The sequence below is a fragment of the Sciurus vulgaris genome, assembly GCF_902686455.1.
Source record: "Sciurus vulgaris genome assembly, chromosome: 12".
Lineage (NCBI taxonomy): Eukaryota > Metazoa > Chordata > Mammalia > Rodentia > Sciuridae > Sciurus > Sciurus vulgaris.
Genome location: NC_136473.1, coordinates 51,172,073 through 51,179,718, shown reverse-complemented (window position 1 = coordinate 51,179,718; position 7,646 = coordinate 51,172,073). Strand labels below are relative to the sequence as shown.

At 42.0% G+C, this 7,646-nt stretch overlaps 1 pseudogene across 1 annotated transcript; it reads left to right on the top strand.

Moving 5' to 3' along the window:
* The first annotated feature begins 2,422 nt into the window (after positions 1-2,422).
* On the top strand, positions 2,423-5,992 carry LOC306641398 (apoptosis-stimulating of p53 protein 2-like; annotated as a pseudogene). Its single transcript has 2 exons — positions 2,423-2,494; positions 3,593-5,992. The product of its transcript is annotated as an apoptosis-stimulating of p53 protein 2-like (transcript).
* Positions 5,993-7,646: the final 1,654 nt, after the last annotated feature.

The following is a 7,646-nucleotide window of genomic DNA, read 5'->3' as shown; positions in this document are numbered from 1 at the left end:
TTATAAATGGCAGAGCATTTTTAAGGTACAGTTTGTGGGGGTTGTTTTGTTTTCTTTTTCCTGGTAGGGAAAGCTTAGTTAATCATAAAGTACTATTTATTTGAGTTATTGAAATAGAAAAAAAAGAATCCAGTGATTGAGAATTCTGGTAAATCAGGGATAGATAATTTTGGGTTTTTCTAAATCTATTTGCTCAAACATGGATGAGGTTAAAATCCTGAAACCCTTGAATATTAGATATAATTTATGCTCTTTCTTGGCTTGCAGGCACTAGACTTTGATTAATTGGTGAGGAGAGCTCACTTCCTTGTGTTTCTGGTTCCTTAACATTGATTCTTTCAGCATTTGAAACTGTCCTCAGTCACATTGAATAGGCAGCTCCACTAGTCCAGTAACTCATCTCCAGCTTGAAGAATCCTATAAAGCAAGAAAATGTGTAAAAATGATCACAATGGAAAGACACTTGAATGAAATTCTTTCTTTTGAGAGGTGCCATTATACAGGGTAGGTGTTCAAAGCATGGAATTAGGAGTAAGATTACCAAGGTTCAAATTCCAGCACCAACATTTACAAGCTGTGACCTTGGGTGAGTATTTAATGTCTGTGCTTCAATTCCCTCATCTGCAAAAAAGAACAACATTCATTTTCATCATCTATAAAAGAAGGCAAATTGTTGTATACTTTAATATGTGGACAGGGTGCCTGGAAAGACAGCACAGGGCATGAAGGGAACACCATGTCACCTGACTTAAAGTTGTTAATATCATCTTTGTGTTTCCCTTTTCTTTTTTTAAAATATATTTTTAATTTTTAGTTGTTGATGGACTATTTATTTATTTATTTATTTATGTATTTATATGAGAATCAAACCCAGCACATCGCACATGCTAGGCAAGCACTCTATCACTGAGCTACAACCCCAGGCCTCTGCTCCCTTATCTAATCGACCAATTACAATGATGTTCTCTCTGAATACTAGACTGTTTTCTGTGCACACAAAGCTCTACTTTGTATTACTATTTTTTAATTCTATATGAGTCAAGTTCCAGTTTTTGCCATTACACAATTAGAGAAGGTCAAGTCATAGACAAACAGCCGTTCAAGCTCCCTGATCCATATTTAACATAAATATGGAGATGACCACATTCTAAGTCTTAATGTTGGCTAGATTTTGTTGTTCTTTGTGCTTTGTTTGTTTTAAGACAAGTCTCATTGCTCCCCAGGTTGGCCTCAAACTCTAACTCTCCCTGCCTCAGTTTTGTGAGTAGCTGGGATGACAGGCACGCAACACCACATCCAGCTCCCAGGGTTTTATAATAGCTCAAAATTTATTTCTTACACGATAAAGGATGTTGTGGTAGTGGGGTGAGCCTCAAGGGCACTCTTGTATGAGATCTGGTACCAGAGAGAGGCCCAGAAACACCTGCTGGAAAGAGAAAGCAAGTGCAGTCTCCTGCCAGATCCTGGTGTCTCCATGCCCCTGAACCCCCAAGTCGCTGGATGCCAGCTGGTTTTACTTGGAACATTGCAGCTGGTACATGCTTGACCATCGTTTCTCAGGAGCATTGTTAACACAGGCATTTCACTGAACAAGATCAAAACCAGGGTAGGAGGATTTCCATTGGAAGTGAAGGATGGGAAGTTCAATGGAAGTGACTTTCTGGAAGCTAATCTCAGTGCCATGATTCCCGAGGGGAACTGTGGTAAACAGAACCATGGGCCAAGGGTGTGAGGGGCACAGTGGTGGTGTTTGCTTGTTTGTTTTGTTTCTCTCAGCACATTGAATCCCAGGGCATGGATCCTCTGAGCCCTTTCCTCTGCCCTTTGTATATTTCTATTTATAGACAGGGTCTGCCTAAGTGGCTTAGTGCCTCTCTAATTTGGGGAGGCTGGCTTTGAACTTGAGATCCTCCTGCCTCAGCCTCCCCAGTCTCTCAGATGACAGATGAGAGCCAGCACTATCTGTGACCCTTTCCTTTTGGACAGATAGCTGCTGGCTAGTATTTTGGACAGTAAATGTCTAGGAGGAGGCAGAGAGGGTCCAAAATGAATTGTTTGTTGTTTTCAAGGCTGGGGTTTCTGATTTGAAACAGACTTCTTACATGAAAATGACCTGAGAATTTTATGTATCCAAGGTGTCCCTGCCTCTCCTGTGGCCCCAGGCCACCATGGATCTCTCAGGATTTTCTCCAGTCAGAGCTCAGCCACAATCTTCTTTTGGCTTACCGAGACTGGGCTCAATTTCTCTATGATGACACACCCAGGACTGAGGCTCTTGAAATGCAACTAAATCTTCTGGCAGTACTATTTTCCAATGTGAAAGTAAAAGTTCTTCAGACAGTAGAAGATTTTGACTTGGCTGCTTTTCCTGCAAAGTGCTCCACAGAGGTTACACTGGAAGAGGATCCAGTCACCTGACATAATGACCCTCTTCAGAGTGTCCAGATGCTCATCTGTCAACATGTTCTTCTCTGTTGAATCCAGTCAGCGGAAGGTGATGGGGAAAGCAGCAGGTTCTAATGGAAGCTTGTCACAAGTTCAGTGTTCAGCAAGAAGCCTGGGTAGGGGTCCTCAGTGCTACCCAATGACCTTGGCTTTTGAAGAGTAGGCATCCCTGGACATGGGGCAACTATCAGACACAGAGAGGTAACTGCATTCCCATGAAGCAGCTGATGTGGGATGTTAATCAACCTAATTGGAAGAAGAAAGAATTTCCCCAAGGAGTCTTTGAATGACACTCAAAGGAGCACCTGCACTTGTCTTGTGAATGCAGCAGCCTTCTGGGGCAGGCTCCCTGTCTCCTTCAAAGGAAGTGGTTGGTGCACATGGGAAGGGTAGAGGTCAAATTCAATGTCAGCTGGGGACCCTAGAGTGGATGGCAAAAGAGCTGCTCCTTGGCACTGGGTTTTCTCCCTCTGTTGTGTTTACATTAGGAAGATTTTTTTTTTTTTTCTTGATGGAAATGAGGGAATAGGTGCTGAATCAGTATCTTAGGTTCCTCTGATGTCACTCAGGGGTCACAGCGGGGTTTAAAATGCTGACTTCTGTGGACCCTTGTATGTGCAGTCACAACTCAAATGAAGCATTGTCATCATCTATTGCTGATTCAATCAAGGTTTTTCAGCCGTGCTGTGTAGAGTTGGGTGTAGAGGCAGTGTTCTCTTCTTATCCCTGGTTCTGGGAAATGTGCGATAGGGCTGCTTAGGTGAAGGACTCAAACATGAACACCTGTTTGAAAAAAATCACACTGAAACGAAGGAAATCAAAGTCCTTCAGGATGCGTCATCTTTGTCCTGGATATAAACAGTTGAAAGAAGGAAAAGGATGTTGCAATTTAGCAATGCCTTAGGTTATGTTTCTGTGGAATTAATCACCCTCATCACATTCTTAGTTTTTTTTATTAATTTTTTTGTTTTCTTTTTTTTAATTTTATTTTTGATCAATTAAAATCTACATTTTTGCATTCTAGAGGAGTTTACCTTGCTATAATCTTTGTTGATGAGCAGCAATATTGATTTTGAGAGACATCATTCAGTGCTGCCCTTTCAAAATGTGCACTTGTGTACATTCAGATGCCTGGTGATGAAGGTAGTTGAGGGACCCACTGTGGAAGAAGGTGGCACTGCAGCAAATGGAAATCTACTGGTTTCTTCCGATGGACAGTTTCCTCAGCAAGCGGTGTCAGCCCAAAGCCATGTGGCTGCAGTATGTCCAAACATCCAGTCCTCTACGCTGGGGTGGGTGTTCTCAGGCCTGAACTGCTGGTGAAGCCTGCCTGGACCAATGGTTCCTTGGCCACGTGGACTTCAGAGCAGCCAGGGAAGAGATAATCATTGCCCGGTATAAGATCTGGGTCCTCTTCACAAACATCCATTCATCTGGTTCTGAGTCCTTCAAATGAAGATCTTTTCCTGAGCCAAGGTTCTTTGAGCCTCAAATTACTAGGAATGCCCTGGACCAAGCTGATGATGGGGAAGTTCTGTTGAGGGAGAAAGAGAAGCAAGTGCATCCCTTCTTGATGTTCAACGCAGTGGACCACTGTGCGCCCCACCCTCCTTTGGCACACTGAGGAAAAACAAGAGCTGTGAAAATATCTTGCAGGATGCTTAGGCTGCAAATAAAAGTGTGGTTAAAGTACCTCCTCCTCTTCCAAGAAAACCAAAACTGGTTAATTTGCCTTATTTGGACAAACCTATTAATCACCTCTGACATTAAGCCATGGAAATCCTCAGCAGTTGCCCACAGCTGTTACATCCATTGGAAGGGAACTCAAACCAGCAGGGCAGCAGCCAAGGGTGCTGCAACCCCTCAGATACCTTCAGTTGGCCAAGACCAAACCCTTTCTCCAGGATCTAAGTCATAAAGTTTACCTGCTGCTGCAGTCCAGCCCTTTACTCCCCAGCCTTCCAAAGATACCCTTCATGCAGCCTTTAGAAAACCTCAGACCATGGCAGCCAGCTCTATGTATTCCATGTATGCGCAGCATCAGGCTCCAGGCCAAAACTTCCAGCAGGCTGTGCAGAGTACACTAAGACACATTTGAGAGGCCTACACTTTGCAAGTGTATATGGCAATCCTGTCATAGCTACTTCCCAAATCCACAGCAGCACCCAGAGAATATTTACTCCAACAGCCAGGGCAAGTCCAGAAAGAACCTGAAATAGAACCATTAAAGTGAAAGAATCCTCAACCACTCAGCCCAACCAAATTATTGCCTTTCTTATCTTTCTTATCTAACCCACCATAGTGATGCTGACTTAGAAGCCTTATGAAAGAAACTGTCTAAAGCACCCAGACCACTAAAGAAATGTGGTTCTAATACAGAGTCAGAGGGTCCAAATGGACCAAATATTCAGACTTTTTTACAAGAGCCCACAATAGCTGCAGCGGAGACCATATTTGTCACATCATACTCACCTCAGTGACTGCTGGCTCAGAAATCCCCACAGGAATTCCAAATCCACATTAACATATGGAACCAGAGAAGGGGGTGGTCCCTTTAGTTCCTGAGCCAGAGGATGTGGGGAGTGCCAGTTCACAAACAATGACATACCAGCTCCTTCTCCTGGCCTCAATTATATGCTGGAAGGTGTCCCAGACAGGAGCCCGAATCTCCAGAACAACACAGAGGAACGAAACCCAAATGCTCCACATGTACGTGAAGTGTATCTGAAGGAGTGTCCCCCATACCCACCTTCGCCCTACCCATTTGGGGAGCCAGAAGGTCCTGGAGAAGACTGTGTGAGCATGTGCCCACCTGAGATCACTGGGCAGGACTCTCTGCCTCCTGACAAAAGGACAAACTTGCTTAAACTGGCTCAGAGAGGGTAACTCAAGGAGTGAGGGTGAAATTCAAAGTTCCTGCTTTACTCCTAGATTCATCTTTGGTGGGAGAGTTTGACCTTATACAGAGAATTATTTCTAAGTTGATGACCCAAGCTTGCCCAATGATGACGGCATGAGAGTGCCCCACACTGCTGTGTGCAGGCCACACAGAAGTCATTAAGTTCCTGGTGCAGTTTGGTGTGGATGTAAATGCTGCTGATAGTGTGGGTGGACCCCTTTGCACTGTACTGCCTCATGTAAAAACGTCCAGGGTGTAAGCTTTGGGTGGAGGCAGGAGCAGCTGTGTTCACCACGACCTACAGTGACATGCAGACTGCCACACATGATCGTGAGGAGGTGGACAAAGGCTACACACAGTGCCTTCAGTTTCTTTATGGAGGTTCAGGAGAAAATGGGCATAATGAATTCAGGAGTCACCTGTGCACTTTGGGATGATGACCCTCAGATTGATGATGAACTGCCCCTGAAAATAGGAGACAGCATGACAGTCATCCACAGAAAGGCAAATGAAATTGAGCCATGGTGGGCATACCTTGATGAGGAGGAGGTACGTGTTCCATGCAGCTTTCTGGGGCTGTACCCAAGATCTCCAACCAAGGTGAAAGAGCTCGGCCTGAAACTTGACACAATATTGTTAATGAATTAATCTTATTTATCACCAAGAAGAAATAACAAAATTTTGTTATTTTGTTGGCAAAATTTTCACAATTCTTATTTTGATGACAGTGTAGTTTGAAAGCAATGCAGAATGTGCTCTGGAAGAAAATGAAGGATTGAAGAACTCACTCCTACTGCGGGACACTCAGCTTGAGGAAATGGAACTTGTAACTCAGCAAACCTTTCTGAGCTGGGCACAGCTGCTCCACAGAGCACTCAGGAGGCACTCAGTGACAATCCAGTTTTCTGCAAGAAAGAGGACCATCCTTGGGCTGTAGGGATACTGGCTTTCTGTCAAGGTCTTTTTGCACTGCTCTGTACCAGTCCTCCTCTCAGAAGGACCAGTGCCATTGAGGCAGCATCCCTAATCCTCCAGTGCCAGCAGGACTGGACTGGTGCGGGGTCATGAAGGGGCCATGAACTTGCATATTGCCAGCAAAATCTGCTAGTTGTTGTTCAATGAGCAATAACTATTTATATGAATTCTTCTAGCATTTTGTGAATTATACATAGATTAAAATATTGAAACTTAACTACACTACCTAATCTAGATTAGATTTAGAATTTTGTCAGGGTGAATGTGAATCTATATTTATTGTTTTTTGTATAATTTGTCTAATTTTTTGAAAATTAGAGAATTGTAGATTTATTCATAATACTTGTCAAGATTATATCTAATATTAAAAACAATTGTAATAAAATTAAACTAACTCTAAAAAATTACTGTGTACAAAAAGGCTGAATAACAAAGACAACAAAAAAACTTTCCTCTGGTTTTCAGGAAACATTATGGCCAAGAAAATTTGGGATTCAAATGAAGAAATATGACTCAACTTATTTGACATTTAGATTTACTGAATATGAGAAAATTTGATATCGTAAACTCAATATCAGTCTTCAATAATGTTATGAATTACCAAAATGTCAATTTATTTTTCACAATTTTATAAATTTATAAATGCCTTTTTTTAAAGGAGAAATGAAACCAGAAGTGCAATTGAGTTCTTTTCCTTCACTTTAATATCTCTCACTTTGCTGGACTGTGCAGGGTAACATGATAGTTTTAATGATAGAAAAGTCCTCAGAAACAGGACAATAGGTCTGCTACTTAATCAGGTGATGTCTGCTAAATAAATAGATAGAAAGAAATCATAAGAGAATATGGGAGAATTGTTTGTTTTTGATGAAAAATACTTTAAAGTAAAACTTTAGAACTAATAATGAACATTTATATTTGTCATCTACTTTCATACAAATCCACATAAAATAAAATGATTAATATATTATTGTTTATAGATGTGTATTAAATTGGTAGAGAATAAAAGCATACATATATTCCAGTGAATATGTGGTGCTGTGCCCTTCATTCATGCTTATTTTGGGAAAAAAAAAACTTTCTCATAATGAATTCTTTTAATGATATAGCCTATATAATAAACATGCTGCGCTGGCTCATGGTCATTCCACTCCATGAGAGTATAATATCCACTGGGTCCCAGCATTTTTTTTTTTTCTCATTGTGTGTGTCTGTATTTTCTAATCCCCCACCTCCCCTCATCTGTTTTCCTGAATTAACCAGCATACAGGTCACAGTAGTTGGTGCCCAAACAGGGTCTGGCTACAGGGCAACTCCACTAGTCAGA